Source organism: Anarhichas minor, unplaced genomic scaffold, assembly GCF_050575085.1.
Source record: "Anarhichas minor isolate MPS153535 unplaced genomic scaffold, ASM5057508v1 ptg000041l, whole genome shotgun sequence".
In the NCBI taxonomy this organism is placed as follows: Eukaryota; Metazoa; Chordata; class Actinopteri; order Perciformes; family Anarhichadidae; genus Anarhichas; species Anarhichas minor.
The window spans coordinates 15200-34100 of record NW_027466487.1 but is presented as its reverse complement, the minus strand read 5'-3'; the positions used below and the strand labels follow the sequence as shown (position 1 = coordinate 34100).

At 41.7% G+C, this 18901-nt stretch overlaps 1 pseudogene; it reads right to left on the bottom strand.

The window, feature by feature from the left end:
* Positions 1-680: 680 nt before the first annotated feature.
* Positions 681-18120, bottom strand: LOC142969717 (F-actin-uncapping protein LRRC16A-like; annotated as a pseudogene).
* Positions 18121-18901: the final 781 nt, after the last annotated feature.

Sequence of the window (18901 nt, the reverse complement as noted above, 5' to 3'; positions counted from 1 at the left end):
AGTGTGTATATTACATGTGCGTATATTACACATTCATATCTACACACGTACACTCCTACATGTATGAAAGCACATATATACATACAGTACAACTCACAGCCACATCATGCAGTCTCACACATGTAGACTCAGGAGTCAAGACTCAGTGTTACTGGTTATCTTCACTTTCTCCACTCCGTGCACCAACAGTCTTTCACACAACTTGACAGAAACACAGCCAGCTGCTTCTGAAATACGAAACAGAAAACAAAAACAGAGAGAGGAGGTGTCCATATGATTTCCTTCCATCAGGATATGGCATATTTCAAACTAAAAGTAATGTTTCAGTTTTGGGACTTTGACTGTAAATCAAAGCAGTTGTTGACATCAGACACTAGATTAACTACATACAGAAGGAACAGTGTTATTTCCGAGCCATGATTAGTGACAAAAAAACCAAAATCTCATCATAATCCTTCAAAGAGACATCCATAGACGTCACAGGAAAAGGTGCACCAGTAAGACTTTTGGCTGTGACTAAAATAACTCTTGCATGGTACAACAAAATACAAGTTGTGCCCTTTTCACACTGGGCATAAAGAGTGAGGTCTGGTGTACATTTAATGTTTAATGTTGGAGCACAGTTTGGCACACAACAACTAGATATAATGATATATATCATTGATATAATGAAGCATTAGTTGGATCTCACATTCAGGTATTTATTCAACAGAAATGAGACAGATTATCATGTTTATGACGTGCGACAAGTGTTTCTGTCATCCCTTTGTATGACTGCAAAGTTGATTGGATAAGGGTTTAAACAATATGCTTTGACAATATAGCATTCTATCCTTTCAATTTGGGTTATTTCCCTTGACTGACGTGAGGCGTCCATGTTTGTTTGTTTTTTAAGGAAAACTTTCAGAACAATTTTTCAGAGTTATTATTACAACTTGGATGTCGATGGTATTTGTAAGTTAACTGGTAATTATAGTAACCCCAATATGAGATGAATGCAGTATAATTTAATGCAAAGGCTAAATGTCTGTCCCAACCGCTTTTTCTAATATTAGTGAAACTGCATGTTTATAATTCAAAGCAAAAAATCCAACGCTAAGGGTACAATCTGTAGAGGTATTAGTTGACACACAATCTGAATTTTTTTAACCGTAACCAATTAATCAGATGAATGATTTTGAACATGATTTTAGAATCTGTATGCTGACTGTGTAGCAGTGTGAAAAGGGCATTTCTCGCTGTTAAAAGACAAAGATGAGGCCTGAGACCAATGTGTGTCGTCGTCGTCGTTGTTGTTGTGTAGCGTTCAGGTCCTGAAAACGCTACATACAGACTAGCCTACAGGTCCCTGTGGTCAAAATCCAGCTACCCTCTGTGCACTTTTCCTTCAGGCACTGTTTTCTCAATCGTTTTCTAACAAATGCCAACTCCTTATCATTTAAAGTTCAAAACTTGTCTTTGGACAGAATAAATTGAAAGTGAACTGAATTTGAAATCCCTGAAGGTCAAGTCTGAAGTGTTTGAAGGCTGGAGTTCCCTCAGTGTGCCGCTTTCACACAAAGATAAGACAAAATAGCTTCTGAAATTGAAAGCAAATGTCAGTGGTTTCCATGTTACCTTCAAGCAGATTATTATACACAACATTACATACATAACATTATAACATCCTGTTTTTGAGTAAGCTTTCATTGGACCATCGGCACACCAGGTAGTGCTACCAGAAGTGAGGAATTAATCTGTCTTTAAGAGCAATTCAGAGTATGTGTGACAGAGTTTAGCAATGATCTATATTCTCATTTGTTTTGACAAGTTCCAGCTAGACATAATGCTGTTTTCTTTTTCTTTACCATAAAGCACCACAGACATGTTTATGATGGGCCTCTGTATTGCTCTTTAATGACAGACACATACTCCTTTCCCCCACAAACAGCAGAAAAAAGACATCCGCAGTTTAAAGGTATCATGATACAGTAAATGTTTTTTTTTTTTTTTCTCACAGTGTCTAAACACAGAACAGTGTTAGTTAACAGTGCTGAAGCCGTATGGATTGGTGATCAGTGATGTTATAGTGCACCACAGTCCTCTCAAAGCAACACTTCATATGGTTACTCCAACTCTCCCACACAGAGACAAACAAGAGTTCAGACGGGATGTTTGATGTAGTCTCCTCTAAGGGACTTGTGGTTTTGCTGTTAGATAAGCTACATCAAATGTGTATTTCTGATTTATGGTGGGCTGAGATTCTCAGCTGAACCTGTATTTTCCTGAAAAAAAAAAAGATGAATTGCATAATGGATTCAGTCACCTCTGAAGTCCGGAGAAAAGTAACTTGCACATACTGATAATAGCATATAGAAAAATCTATACAAATATATAGAAGGAAACGAATGCCATTGGGTCCTGGTCTGGTTGTATGTTTGAGATCAAGTACAGTACAGTGATCCTGATATTATTGTTACATGTGTTTGGTCCCTGGGAGAAGAGCTATTAGACAAGGAAAGAGAATTTTTTTTTAATGTCCACTCATATTTTCACAGTCTCTCTCTCTCTCTCTGTCTTTTGCACAAAAAGTCTGCTGGTTCCTGGAAGCATCTTTTTTTTTTGTGGTTTACAAACGTCATTCAAGATTCAGTAGTCATTGGCTGAAGATGCTTGAAAACTTCAGGAACCGTTTCCTCAAACCCTGAAAAGGTTATTTTTTGAGAGACATGAGATTTTCACCTGACGGCAGAGAGTAGGAATGAAAAAAGGAGAAAAGGCCGTCTGTGAGGAGGAAGCTCTTAGGAGACTTAGCACAGTTTGGTTTACTAGGTGACAAGTTGTGACTAAAAAAAGATTACAGAGGATATTACCCCAAGTGTTAATATCATTAGTTTTATCTTGTCATAGACAACCAAACTTGAATTTGAAACGGTGTATTGCATGACACTACAGCAGGTCTTCCTGCAAACCAAAGAGGATTTGTACTTTGCGGTCAGACAAAACCTACAGGTACAACCGCTAATATAAATGAAAACATATCAATTAATGATTATTGATTATAGTCCTCCTTTAGTTGCTTTTCTAAAAGGAAAACATGTGAGACTTGTCAACAGGTTTTTGCTGTGAATTTCTCTTACTCATATTAAAATAAAGTCTTTGTCTGCCTCCTCCCCAGAGTCTGAGGACTTTTTGCCCGCTGCCTTGTCCTTGTCTGGGTTTGGAGATTGGTCCTTGGTCTTGAAGGAGCCATGATCCTCAGAGTTGGTACGGAGACGGCTGGGTCGCTGAACAGAGTCCGACACAAACCCCGCCCTCACTAAAAAACAAGAGAGGGAGAAGATGAAAATGACAGCAAGTGTTGACAATGCTTAGAATAAGGGGAAGATAGGGGAAGAGAAAAGAAAGGTGAGGAAGAGAGGGAAATTGTTGAAACTACACATTTTGTTTAAATATATCTGATATTACGTATACTGCTACAGTTTCTTCATCAGAGGGTGACGACCGCATCGTACGTTGTTGTACGTTACAAGAGGTAGTGGAGCAGTCTTCTGTGCATGTGTAGAACGCAGGCATCGAGCACAGACAGAACAACTACGCATACGCAGCTCTTAGTGTCCGTTTTGGAGGATAACCGAGGCTTTACAGCAATAAGTGATGTAAAGCGCAACAATTCACCCTTATCTTTGCGAGCAATCTGCTGCCAAAAACGTCTTAGTAAATGTGCAAAGGAGTGCACGATTACAACTGTAGCAGAAACAATGGATTCTTAGATATACAGCACAAGTTGTAAACCTTTATTAAGGATATACAGATTGTTATCCCTTCGATTGACTGATAATCGTTTAAGAATATTTCCCTACTCTCTGCCCAAAGCATGCTGGGATAGAGTACTTAAAAGGGATTCTGCTCCACACTGCCACTTCACTATTCTTGATCGTCTTCTTCAACATGCAAAAGGAACTAAACATTCCCTTGTGTATACCGCCACCTAATGGCTCTCGATTGACTCTGTAATGATCTGCATCTGACGCATATGGTCATATATGTACAGTGCTTTCAGACAAGGGAGGACAATGTGCAAGTCTTTTTTTTTTTAAACGTTTCTTATAAAGCCCTGAATGCTTTCATGTCCTACATTTATTGTTCCAGCATCATTAAATCTCTAATAAGTAGGAGCAAAGGTTTTTTTCTGGTTAAAAAATGTGTTGTTGTCCAAGAATCCATCTGATGGCGCAGATGTTTTGACATTGCACTTTCTGCACTGAGCAAACAGAAACTACATCCTCTAGCTTTTAAGTCTCTGGAATTATTCAATATGCATATGGTTAAAACGCTGATTTTATTAAAGTTCTATTGATGATACAAAAAAAACAAAAAACTAAGCAGCCAGTGCTTTCAAAAGAAGTTGTCCTTTGCTTAAGAGCAGGAATTAAGCTCATCAACATGAATCAGATGTGTGTGCCTCTGACAGGGCCCAGAGGGCGTCACTGATAACGTTGAGTAAAGAAAATGAAGGGAGGAAGAGCAGAGAGAAGAAAGGGAGACCAAAGGAGAGGACATAATGTATAAAAACATCAGAGGGAAAGGAGCATAGACAGTCATAAATCACCAAGTTGCCGGGCTGCCTGTTACATAATACTGCTGTCACAACCTGACAGTGACATCAAACATCTATCAGTCTGTCTAGGCCCTAGATAATTCCTCTAGATTCAAGGGGAAATCTGCTCTGGCCAAAGGACAGGTTTCAGGTGAAGGAGAAAAAAAAAAGATACTCAGAGATTTTGACAGACAGATTTTGTGACCCACCATCCTGAGTGGTTTTGTTCGTAGAGCCTCCTGACTGCAGACTGTTCTGGCCCTCTTTGTCTTTCTCTGACACCGTCCTCTTCAGCGTTGGAGGAAGAACTGTGGCTTTAGGAGACACGCCACCACTGTTTGGGGAATCTGAGCTCTCATCTGTCAGGAAAAACATATTATCAGCTTATAACAAATATGGTCTCATCCGTCAAACAATCTGACAGGAAGATTAACAACTGAACCACTGCAGCAACAATCCTCTCAGTAATGTGGACATAAACAGTGTGGTAATCAGATCCAATGCTTGTACCTATGCTCCTGCTGGTGCTGCTGGTCCTTGGCTTATGTGGGATGGAGGGTCGGGCAGCCAGGGCAGGCTTCGCTCCCTGTGGCACCGGTGGTTTGGGACTTACTGGCCCCCCAGGAGAACTCGAGGAGGACGTAGCCCTGAGACGAGAGGCCTTGTCAGGCTTCGTCTCGCCACGAGGAGGTGCCTTGTCAGGCTTCGTCTCGCCACGAGGAGGGGTCTTCTCTGGAGAACCAGTCGGAGGATCTGATTTATTAATTGAGCCACTGGGAGAGCGGCTTTCTGAGACGATGGGCTGGGGCTTGGCTGCTGGCACATGCATAAAAATAAATTAAAATCATGCACACAATGATTTTCATGTACCATATGGGTATGAAACCAGACACTAAAACAGGAACGTGATCCACTAATAATCCACTAAAACCAGCTGCAGGTCTGCTTGAGTCACTAACTGTTGAGTTAAAAGTTTTGTTTTCTTCCTATGTTTATCTCAACAGAAAAAAACTCTCACCTGTTGCATTGCTGTCAGGTCTGTCGGGGCTGGAAGACTAGAGGAGACACAAGGACAAAATATTGTATTACGATATGCACGAGTGTAGAACGTTCTTGTTTTGATTCAGTGCAGTGGTGAAGTGATTATACAAACTGAACAGGCAAGTGTCAGCAAGACATCTTAAAGTCTCTTGAAGGTCTTTAGTATCATCAGATTATCTTTACTCTGCAATAATGCCCCCCCCCCCCAAAAAATCCCTTGCATTAAAAAAAGCCCTCTCCTTCTCAAAGTCCTGGGCTGAATTTCAGTCCCAGTAGTGACCATCTTTTTGAGTCTGGTATATTTTACACTTTGCAGTCAGTTTTATATACAGTATATTTGGAGTTTCAAGCTTTTATTGTTGACTGTACGTGTAAAGCAAAGCAACATTCAAACAGGAGGTGGCGCCTTTGTGTTAGAAAATGCCCACACACCCAAGCTCTGTATTAAGTAGTCTCCTGAATAGGTCTCTCCATTACACCTGTATACACACACACACACACACACACACACACACACACACACACACACACACACACACACACACACACACACACACACACACACACACACACACACACACACACACACACACACACACACACACACACACACACACACACACACACACACATCACACACATCTTCAGCACTGAACACTTAGAGCACTTTGTCCCCAAAACTAAAATATTTAAAGAAGCATCCCTCTATATCTCACTGCCATACCACTTTACTTTTGAAGTTTATCTTTTACTGTCATGTTATTTTGACATTCATTTTACAGAATTGGCTTAAAATAGACTATTTCATTTTTTTATTATTAAATAAATAAATGGAGCATTACTAAAACACCCCTTTTTTTCTAGCATTACTAAAACACCCCTTTTTTTCTACAGGTGGAAGGCTTAACTTGAGTTCAAAGATAATCACTTTTGAATCTCTTGCAAAACTGAGCTTGAATTCTTTCATTAACTTAATTTGATCATATTACAGTAGGGTTTCTCCTTTTTATTGCAGTTTATTAGTGTCACTCTCTTTCTTGTTGACTTTCTTTTGTGCCGTGTTTGTTTTTGCGATGGTTTGCAAAAGTGAAAGGAAGAGCACCACTATCATCTCTTCCATGTTGAAGACAGCTCCAAAAGAAGCAGGTAATTCAACCTTGAGTTGAGTTTTTTTATCAACTACATTTTGCAACTACAACCTCACTTTGTAACTGCCTTGCAAGTTACGACCCAAAACAGATGTTGCAGGATAAGGATATTCTGTGTTTGATTATGGGGGGCATATTCATCTTGTCCTATGAAATTAAAATCAGGCACAAGACATTTGCCACATGGTGGCGTCTCCCATCAGTACCTTACTTTTCCCTTATTCTTGTATCTTTTGCTTTTTGAAATCACACCGCCTCACCTTGTGTGCTCTCCTCTCCTGCTTGGCCTTCATCTCTGCGAGGAGGCCGCTGCCCATCATTTGCAACCCTTGGTACCGCCGGCCTCCCTGAGGGCTGCCCCTGCCGTCCGAACACTCCCAGGGCTCGTCCATGGAGTCTGGCGTCCTCAGCTCCTCCGAGCGGTCTGAGCTGCTGCTGTAGTCTGTGTGCTGGGAGCGGCTGGAGGCGTCTCTGCAGGAGGGACAGGAATTATTAGGGTATCAGGGGCCGACTGGTACATTCAGAGGTACTGTGAAATCTGTTGTTCTATAACAAGAAAATATTCATCTGTACCTGGACTTTGGCTCAGGTGCTGGCCTTTGGTGAAGAGGGCTCCTCAGGGATGGAAGCCGCCGTCGAGGCTACAGTGGCTGAGGATGTACCTGAAGCTGGATTGGTCGCCTGGTTTTTCTCTGACTTACCCGAAACTGGGGGGGGGGGGGGGGGGGGTCGTCTGATTTTTTTCTGATTTGTCCAATTTATCTGCTTTTTCGGATTTGGTGGAACGTTTGATGAGGTTGAGGAATCCTCCTTTACTCTTCTTCTTCTCTCCATCATGAGATTCTGAACTCTTGGAACGTCTGAGAGGAGACAGAACGAGAGACAAAAAAGTATTAAATAATTAATACATAATAGTAAAATATAAATATTAGAAGCAAGTATAGTTGAATACATCTATACTGGAATACATATTCAGACAGTCCTTCATGACAAAACTCTAAATGAAGCATGATCCTCACTTGGAGTCCATCCTGGTGACTTTTGTGGAGAAGAACTCGTCCACACCCTCGTCCACCCTTCCCATTAGGCCGTTCTGCTCCCCATCCTGAGATGGAGCACTGTTGATTTGCTGAAAGAGGAAGTTGAAGGATCTGGTACCATGTCTGGAAATGAACTTTAAAAATCCATACAAAGCAGCTGAGCTTTACTCACAGGTATTTTGCTGGAGTGCTTTTTCTTGTTCCTTCGTGGTCGCAGTTTGGTGAAGTGCTGCAGCTTTTTTTCCTCCTCGGACGGCAGCTCCACCATCCCTCCTGGCGGTCGGTGCTCCAGTTTTGGCAGGACCTGAGATGGAGTAGGTGGAGTTTGAGATGAAGTTGATGCTTCGTCCACATGGATAGGGACGTCTTCCAGGGCCTTGTCCAGGTCAAACGCCATCTCTGTGGATTAGACGGTCATTAGAAGGTTCATTGTAGATACACATTGAATATTCAAGAGTACTTCCTTCCACGTGTCATCAGGTAGCACAAGATTGAGGAATTATTTGAAAGACCAAAGGCAGAATGATTAAAACCAGCCACCCTGATCCATCCGCTTTTTATATTATCAAGCAGAAAGATAATGTACTATTTGATTCTAATACAGCTAAATGTCACGACATATAAATAAAAAAAATATAATATACTGCTTACCAAAGGCACGAGACACTGGCCGAAGCATTCTGCTGTGGATGCTCTTCCTCTTGGATTTTGGAGTCATCTGAAAGAGGCGCACAGAATCAAATAAAATTTCTGGTAATTGTTAACAAATTGTCCAAGTCATTTCTATCACTCAAGACCAGTAGAGCTTTTAGTACTGTCAAACATCATGAAATTGATCAGCTAACTCTGTGGCTATTTGGGATTCTGTCCACATCTTATTTTAACTACACTAGATTTCATAGTTTGTACTAAGACCAGACATCATCATGTAATTATTAACAAATTATAGAGTTACTTATTATGTTTTTTTAGACGGTACTTATTATGATGTTGCATATTATATTGTGCTGTGATCCACATTTACAAGGTGGTGATGACGCACATAGTGCATTGAGTGGAGAGAAACAGTGCAATGTGGCTGGATGCATAACAAAAAAGTTAATTTTCAAATATCAGTATTCAACTATGTTAAATAATTTGGAGAGTGAGTGAGGAAGTAATAGATAAATGCGTCCTACGATACTCGTAGTGTAGCTTTTCTACACCATCTTTAAAATACATCACCAGGATTAAATATTAAAATACGTGAGGCTCTTTGTGTTGTAGCACAGAGAAATGTGAAGCAAGCCGGCGCAGCAACGACAGACAGAAAAGGAAAAGAGCAGCGTGAGCAGAAAGTGAATTGAAAAGAGAGTTTAGAGGGACAGTCGAGAATTACTTACACTGGTGCAGCACAAAATCTCCATGGAGCAAAGGTGGAAAGAGAAGGAAGAACAGAGGAAAAGAAGATTGAAGAGGAAGAAAGACAACACATAGTAAAGCCTAGTGAAGACAAAAGAAAGATAGCTGGTGTTCTTGTAAAAGTAGAGGTGAATAGGACAGAGAGGGATATAAGATGAAAAGAGGGGCAAGACACCAGAGAAACAGACAGGACCAGAGACCGAAGAACATGCAGCTTCCTGTTGACTGCAGCCTGCATTTACTGTACATCCCAACTCACACACATTATTACATCAACACAAAAATCAACAAAACAAACGTGGTGAAAAGCAACCGTTCCAAGGGTTGACTACATTTGAAAGAGTGGTAGGTGATGAGGAAACAATAAGACTCAGGTACGTCTCCACACACACACATATCTGCCCTCATAGAGTACAAATGAACCAACCTGAAATGCCAACTATAAAAGCAAAACAGGTTTTTAGCATTTTGCAAAAAGTTCTGTTCTGATATTTACTGAACATCGAGACAATTCTTTAAATTAATAGTAAATTCTATCCTCAATTGTCTTTGGCAAATGTAGAGTAGCCAAGGTCTATTTTTTTCCAGTAGAGGGTGGTATTAGGTTGTAGTTTGCGTCATACAACTAAATCGAACATTTAATTAATAAATGTAATTTGAGTCGCATGAAAAACACGAGGTGCCTAGATAATAATACATGAAATAAATCACGGACAGTTAAAACACACGGTTCCACCCACGCCTACCATGCATGTCTCTAGATCCTCCAGCCTCTCAGCCTCCAGTATCTCGGTCGATGCTCTTTTAGGAATCTTTTCCTCCGGGACGTCCAGATCCACAGACTCCTGCTGCACCAAGGGGCGACCTCGCCGCACCAGGTGGTCTGCCTGGTAGGAGGAGAGGAAACCGGGAGCAGAGGTGAAGATGTGGATATAATTGGCAAGAATGGTAACGGAGAGATAAGGAGAGGTAAGATGGAATGTGAGGAATTGACAGAAATGGAGGATAAAAAACAGATATAAATGAGTTTCAGAGAGATTTACATATGTTACAGCAATTTAGAGGGCAAGTTATCAGCCATTGTTAATGAATCAATGAGCCAGTTGAGAGCTTTGTTGACTTTAATCTTACCAGAGTAAGTTGTGAAGTGGAAAGAGCCTCCAGAATCTCACGTGGTTGACACCCACTGGTCTCAAACCACATCCCAAATAATGTCATTTTGTATCCCTTTTAAACAGCATGTTGGGAACCTGTTAAAACTGTGTTTGCTCTAAAAACACATTTCACATGATGACATCCGTCACTATAATCACATGTTTTAAAGAAATGGACTTACGTTTATGGTTTTAATATTGCTTCAGCACCCCCTGCTGGTTTAAATTAGTAAATTATGTGATTGTGGCATTATAAATATCTGAGAAAAATTGCTGACATCAGGTATTACTTTTATTGTCCTTGCCCCGAATTTTTATCATTCAAATCTTACTGGAAAAATGTATTTTACCACTTTGATTGTTTCACGGATGTCAAGGTCAGCACAGTCCTTAATATCTATTATGGCTTCTTCTGGGGATCCACCAAAGAGCACATGCAGGATAGCTGGGCTGAGTCCTCCAAGGCATGGCCCATTATGGAGGAATGAATGACCAAGCATTCGGCCAGCAGCAACAAAGAAGTCACTCTCCAAAAGGTAATGCCAAGTGGAGGGAATCAGATGATCTTGTTCCCCCTCAAAAAGAAGAGTTCCTCCTGGTACTTCAATTAAAAGAGAAAAGTGAAAGAACATTGATAGTGCAGAATGTAAAGGACATAGACATTCAAACTTTCATACAGAATTAGTAAGGAAATATCAATCAGCCACTGAATACTTTGGGTGATCCTGTAGAAACCTACAGGGCCACAGCAGCTGCGTCACATTTGTTTGTTTTTTTAAGGTTTTAGGTATTTTCTACAAACCAAACACAGAGCCTGATAGCTGACAACCAGCCGTCAGCCAAAGTGAATATTCACTTAAAAGTCATCTCAAAACCATACTGAAGTTTGGACATGATGCTTGCAAAGAAATGGCGAGTCACGTCATCACCAATTGCTGGATCTCCTGAAAAAGCAAAATACACAGTACAGACATCAGTTAAATGAATAGATGATCATTTTTTACCTTTAGTTTTGCGTGTGTAACCAATTTACCCTCGAGTGTGCATGTCAAGGGGCAAGCCCACTCAACATTAGCCATCTTATAAAAAGAAAGGACTGTCCTCTGCACTGTCTCCAAGATCCATGGTAAGATATAATGATTTTCTAGTTGCATGCTGGCTTAAAATGTCTTCTTTGAATCTCTTTGCTGCTTCACTGGGATTTGAAAGAATTTTCCAATCTAAAAATAGTTTTTAAATTATTCCAATTAATACTGGATGAGTTGATATGTAGAGAGCAACAATTTATTGGAATAAATGATGTAACACACCATTTGGCGACTTCGTGTTGTTCCAGAGATTTTGAGCAACTCAAATCCTCCCCCTTGTCTGAGTTTTGGATATGCCTCTAAAATAAATTCTCTAAAGTCATCTGGATCAGTACGACTACCTGAAAATAGAAGATAATAATACAAACAATCGATCTAACTTGAAATATAATAACGTTTAATGTTTTTGAAAGGTAACTTGATTCAAGAAAAATACGTCTGTCCATCATGATGCCTGACTTACCTCGGAATGCAAGACGTTTTTCCCCTAGTCCTGCAGCAGCAAGTCCATCTCTGGCTTATCGGTTTGTCCTCAATACAACAGAAAGAGTGAGTGTACGAATGAAGTCGTGCAGGCGCAGCAACAGTTCGCCTCCTTCTCCCTCTAATGCAGGGGTCACCAACCTTTTTGAAACTGAGAGCTACTTCAAGGGTACTGAGTAGTACTGAGTAGTACGAAGGGCTACCCGCGTTCAAACCTCTAGTCTGGGCCTTTTCGGTCGGATTGTGTTGCCTCGCCTCTACCCCCGCCACCCCTGAGTTGTTGCCCCGCGGCCTGTTCCGAGGATTTACGGACCTGACGACGGGGTGCGCTCGCAGCTCGCGTCTGGCACCAACGGGATGCGCCCGCCATTCAGAACCTGAAAACCTAGTGTGGTCCGCCAGCCTCGTCCCGGCTGTCCGCCGTGCGCCTCCGGGTACCCAACTCTTAACTCTCTGCAAGCGTTTTTGATTAAAAAAAGAACAACAACTACAATTTTAGACGGAGCTCCATAATGACTAGTGCTATTTTTAGAACATGTCTTGCGGGCGACTCACTTGGTCCCTGCGGGCGACAGGGTGCCCGCGGGCACCGTGTTGGCTACCTCTGCTCTAATGTATGGACCAGACGGTCTAGAAACCTCGGCTAGAATCAAGTGAAGAGGATAAGCTATAATCAGAGAATAAGGACGTTGCAGAAGACGCATGTTGGCTAACGATATCATCGCACAATTTACAGGAATGCGATCTGACGCACAGCATGAATAAATAAATCACTCATCACCGGCGATAGTAATTTAGTCTACACAAGGGATTTAGCATGGAAAACATCCCGCAGCGGGTCTGCCAGCGGCCGCCCGGTCTCCGAATGGCCACAGCTGGCGCATAGAATGACTCAAGATTCTCAAGATGAAAGGCAAAACAGACTCTAGAACGGCATGACGTCACAAAGAGATGAAAGGCACAATCATTTGTCCAGATCAAAGGCAAAGAAACTATAAAGCCTACCTACCCCAGACTTTGTCCACAGTTATTGAGAACTTTCAAGACACACAGTACAGCTATTTATTCCTTCCTTATTTGAATAAATAAATATGAATCCGGCACAAATTAATCAATTTAGGGAGCGTCAAATGTTGAATCAGCAGGTCCGAATTAATAACCTTGAGCAGCAGCTAAAGGTAGCTAAGGATGACAATGATGTTAAGTCGGCCCAAATCAATGACCTTGCGCAGCAGCTAAAAAGAGCTAAGCAGGGAGCTAAGGATGACAATAATGTCAAGTCGGCCAAAATCAATGACCTTGAGCAGCAGCTAAAGAGAGCTAAGCAGGGAGCTAAGGATGACAATGATGTCAAGTCGGCCAAAATCAATGACCTTGAGCAGCAGCTAAAGAGAGCTAAGCAGGGAGCTAAGGATGACAATTATGTCAAGTCGGCCAAAATCAATGACCTTCAGCAGCAGCTAAAGAGAGCTAAGCAGGGAGCTAAGGTTGACAATGATGTCAAGTCGGTCAAAATCAATGGCCTTGTGCAGCAGCTAAAGAGGGCTAAGCAGGGAGCTAAGGATGACAATGATGTCAAGTCGGCCAAAATCAATGGCCTTGAGCAGCAGCTAAAGAGAGCTAAGGTTGACAATGATGTCGAGTCGGTCAAAATCAATGGCCTTGTGCAGCAGCTAAAGACAGCTAAGCAGGGAGCTGAGGATGACAATGATGTCAAGTCGGCCCAAATCAATGAGCTTGTGCAGCAGCTAAAGAGAGCTAAGGTTGACAATGATGTCAAGTCGGCCCAAATCAATGAGCTTGTGCAGCAGCTAAAGAGAGCTCAGCAGGGAGCTAGGCTTGACAATAATGTCAAGTCGGCCCAAATGAATAAACGTGGGCAGTTTCTAAAGTGGTCTAAACATGACAATGATGTCAAGTCGGCCCAAATCAATGGCCTTGAACCGGAGCTAAAGGGAGCTAAGGATGACAATGATGTCAAGTCGGCCCAAATCAATGACCTTGAACAGGAGCTAAAGTGGTCTAAGTGTGACAATGATGTCAAGTCGGCCAAAATCAATGTCCTTGAGCAGGAGCTAAAGGTGGGTAGGCATGACAATAGTGTCAAGTCGGCCCAAATCTATGGCCTTTCGCAGCAGCTAAATACAGCTAGGCAGGAAGCTGATGACAATGATGTCAAGTCGGCCAAAATCAATGACCTTGAGCAGCAGCTAAAGAGAGCTAAGCAGGGAGCTAAGGATGACAATGATGTTAAGTCGGCCCAAATTAATAACCTTGAGCAGGAGCTAAAGTGAGCTAAGCAGGGAGCTAAGAATGACAATGATGTCAAGTCGGCCCAAATCAATGACCTTGTGCAGCAGCTAAAGAGAGCTCAGCAGGGAGCTAAGGATGACAATGATGTTAAGTCGGCCCAAATTAATAACCTTGAGCAGGAGCTAAAGTGAGCTAAGCAGGGAGCTAAGGATGACAATGATGTTAAGTCGGCCCAAATTAATAACCTTGAGCAGGAGCTAAAGTGGTCTAAGCATGACAATGATGTCAAGTCTGAAGAGAGCCTCTTGCCGGCTCCAGCTGCTGAGACTCGGACCACACAGTGGTTTCGCTGTGCCAAAGGTATACTGAAAGCAGGATTGTTTGTTGGCATCGCTGTCGTTGGAGTGGGAATAGTGAGCACTTTAATGGGTCAGACTGGAGTGTGCAACCTGTCAAGGCCCATATGATGATTAGCACAAAGATAACATGTTGTGAGTGTGATGCCCACCAATGTGTTGTCACATTGTTATGCATTTTGTTTTCATGCACAGCCAATATGTTATAAAGTGAGCACACTTGTTTATTCCAGCAATAGTTTTATAAGTGACTGACCTAGTGGGAACAATGATGTTGCCACTAAAGCCACTAGAAGACACTGTACTCCAGAGAAAGCTAGCACGACGTGAAGAGCGAAGCAGGATGTGAAATCCTTCTTTTCAAGTGACCAAGCGTTCAGGAGAGAACTGCAAGGCTAATAATGTTTAGCATTTTAAGACCATCCTACAGTTATAGATTCTGTTATCCTTCAAGTTCGAGACTTTCTATCCATCTTTAACTTTTTATCTCATAACTTTCTGTCTCATAACTTTGACTTTCTATCTGATAATTTCGACTTTCTATCTCATAACGTTGTACCTCCCCTAGGCCACTGCATAGCCTGGGGTAGCTTGACTTTAGGGTCGCCATGTCTATGCTGTCAACACGAATGAGTAAGGGCCACTATGGCTGGCAACAATGGCATGCGCAGGTTTTTGACCACATAGACCTTTGCCATGGTTTGCTTGGCTCCTATCCTCAGCAGCAGTCTAGTGAACCCCAACACATCTAGAGGAATCCGTCCTGGACCAAGTAAAGGCTTCTCTGCCTTCTGGAGCACAGTCTGCTGTGCATTGGAAAGAATGCTCTTAAAACAGACTGTTTTAAAACAGTGACATCCGCTCCGGTGTCAAGTTTGAAAGTGAAAGTTTTGTCCTTAACGTCTATATCAACAGTCCATGGATCAGCATCAGATGTCACAGAGCTGAGAAAGAAACTCTCCTCCTCTTCCTCAAGACCAAGCACGGCTTTACCAGCAAGGCACACACGCTGGTAGTGACCTTTTATTCCCACAGGAACGGCACTCTGCATCCTTAGCAGGGCACTCGTTTTCAGGGTGGGGCATACCACCACATCTGTAACACTGGGAGCTCTTTGGACTTGTACTCTGAGAGCTGTGTGGCTTTGCGACATTACTTTTGAATTTGCCGAATTTAGGCTTTTCCTTTAGCTGTCTGCCTATTATCTGATATAATCAATGTGTTGTAATTTCATTGAATGTGTTGTAATTCTGTTATGACATCTATTGCACTTATGTCCATCATGGGAGAGGGATCCCTCCTCTGTTGCTCTCCCACAGGCCTCTTCCTTTTTTTACCCCGTTAAAGGTTTTTTTTGGGAGAGTTTTTCCTGTTCCGATGTGAGGGTTCCGGGACAAGAGGATGTCAAATGTGTACATATTGTAAAGCCCTCTGAGGCAAATTTGTAATTTGTGATTTTGGGCTATACAACAATTAATTGAATTGAATTGAATATCCATCTGTTTTCTCCAATTACAGGCTCTACCAACAACCATCACTGCTGCTGCCTCCACCTGCAGATCCTCGCAGACACCTGCCGCCTGAACCTTCACCTGCAGCCATCAACCTCGGCCTCCACCTGAAGACGCTACCAGATGACTCTAGCTCCACCTGAAGCCTCCTCCATCAACCTGCACTGCTGCCTCCTCTCCTATTGCCATGTGAAGACCATAGAGGAACAGCAAGGACCAGAGACACACTCGTAAATATCACCTCTCAGATAACAAACAGAAACATAGCTGTGTCATAATAACATGTCTGGGCTGAAGAAGTAAAGCTGCCTTTCTGTTTACATCCTTCTTCTCCTCACAGCTATTTCCACACATTGACTGACTGTGATGCTGAACTTCATGGACCAGAGAGCGCTCTTCTTCCTCCTCAACTCAAGGTAGAGTTGATCAGCCAGATGTTCAGCAGTGTGAGATATTTGGTAGTGTCTCAGTGTGCAGCTGTGCTTCTTCAGCTCATCTGATTTTTTTTAATGGAGGGTTGGTGATGCGTGTTATTTCAATACAACACATGTTCTTTGTGGTTTCCTCCAGACCCTGTTGGACTTCACATCCAGATCCACAAGGAGCTGATAGAGAGCCGATGAGGACGATCCCTTCTACCAGAGCTGTGTACCAGAGATGCTTTGTCCTCCTCCACATCCTGCACATTCGCCACCGACTCCTGCTGCTCCTCTCCCAAACTGAGAGCGCCCCTCCCTGTCTCAGTTCCACCACCGCCAGATTAGTGGAAGTCTGAAAGATGCAGAGACGGCCAGTTAGCTCGCTCTGTTACTGTGCACGTGTAAACCTTTTCACTGTTGCTCAATAAATGTCCATCATTCTCTGCAGTCATCAGATCAGTCGTTTGTGTCCACAAGAGTTAACATAAACAGACACGTTCATATTAGAGATCATAGTCAGTTTTTTTTATGTTTTTACTTCAGTTTACCAGCAGATATTTTTACTTTATTTTTACTTTCTGATAAATGAGTTGATACAAATTATTTATTGGTTAAAAATGCTTACGTTTATCACTGTAAAATAATAAATGTCTTTCATATATGAAATTCATGTCTTTAATGCTTTATAAGCACAATCATAACACATTATAATGTATGTGCCGTCTTACCACCTAATAACCTCAGGATGGCGCCACAGCTACGGTTATTTGTTTCTAGGTGTGTAACATCACGTATTCGTATTAAACCGTTCGGTACGAGGCTTATAAACCGAACAATAATACTAGTGCATTTGGAAAATGCAGAAGTAAATATAAAGATTTCGGTGGAGACACCGGTCTGTCTGTCTGTTTAGTTTCCGGGTCAGCGCCTGACCCCGGAAGCAAAACAAAACACAGCTGAGGCACGTATGTTCTGCGAGGCTATGCTAAACTAGCTTAGTAAGGAAAACAACACGCACAAACTCACGCCACATTCTCCCCGCAGCGTTTAGGCAGCTGTTCCCAACTGATTCAAACAGGGCTAAGCAATCGCCACACAATCCCCATTTCTCCAGACCATCATTCTTGTTTGTAAAAGAAAACAGCCCAAACAGATTCAATTGTCCGGACCCTAAACCCACGCAGGACGGTATGCTTCGTAATTAACGGACAATGCATATGGTCAAAATCTATGTAATTACCACAATGACAAGAGCGAACTCACAAGAACCAGTCACATATATTTACAACAAAACGTGACAAAACAATCCAGCAACGCTCACACTAAAGAGCAAGGGCCATTCAAATATTATTTACATCAGGGAACACTATCCATAAACGACACGATAGGCAAAATTAACACACTGCAGATGTAAAGAAAACAAAAGCAGTTTCACTTACCAAACGCTGTTCTATTTGTCCAGACAATCGTGGTCCTCCAGAAATCGGATGAGAAGAGCAGCAATGTCATCGGCTCTCTTGTTGCCGGGTAACATAAAGCCTTATAACAAGGCGTACTATAGGATCATCTCATCACTGGTAATCAAGGCATCACATGTATCACCTGCATTAACGTGTCACCTTTTTTTCTGGCTGGTTTCAGTGAAGTTTCTTCATGTGTGAGTCCACAAAGATTTGAGACTTGAGATAAATCCTCATATGTTAAGTTCAACTTTTACTATTTAGTTTGGATACAACTTGTTGTATTTCTTATTTCAATCACAAGATGGTGCCATCATATTTAAAGCACACACAGGTGACAAGCAGGTGATACATGGTTTGATCACCAGTGATGTGATTATATTATAGGATGCCTTGTTATGTGTGAACATGTTTTTGGAAATGTATAAAAAGTTGTTTGTAACTTAGACTTCTTCCTTCTGACTTCGTAAAAACCACTCCTCCTCTGTGTGTGTGTGTGTGTGTGTGTGTGTGTGTGTGTGTGTGAGAGAGAGGAAGAGAGAGACTGTACTGTAGCATTGTATTTGCAATCTGGTGGCTGTATTGTTGCAGTGCAAGTCAAAAGTTGCAAAGAAAGACAATACAGAGATTTTAAAGCCTGTCAAATTATTTTAATCAATATTAATATTTGCACAAATAAATGTCCAACACCAGCAGAATGACTTAGTGGATCTTATTGATCCATGACAAAATGGAACAAATAACCTATCAACACTGACAATGAGCAAACATGTCATTTGTGTGTTTTATTTTTCCAGCTCAGGGAAAATGTTCCATTGTTTTGCATAATTTCCTTTTTTTGAATAATGATGAAAGTAGCATTGAATTGATTACATGTAATAACAAATTAATACATACAAAGAATTAATTTCTACATTTATGAACACAATGTACAAGAAGAAAAACAACAAAGGATCAAGACATCACCG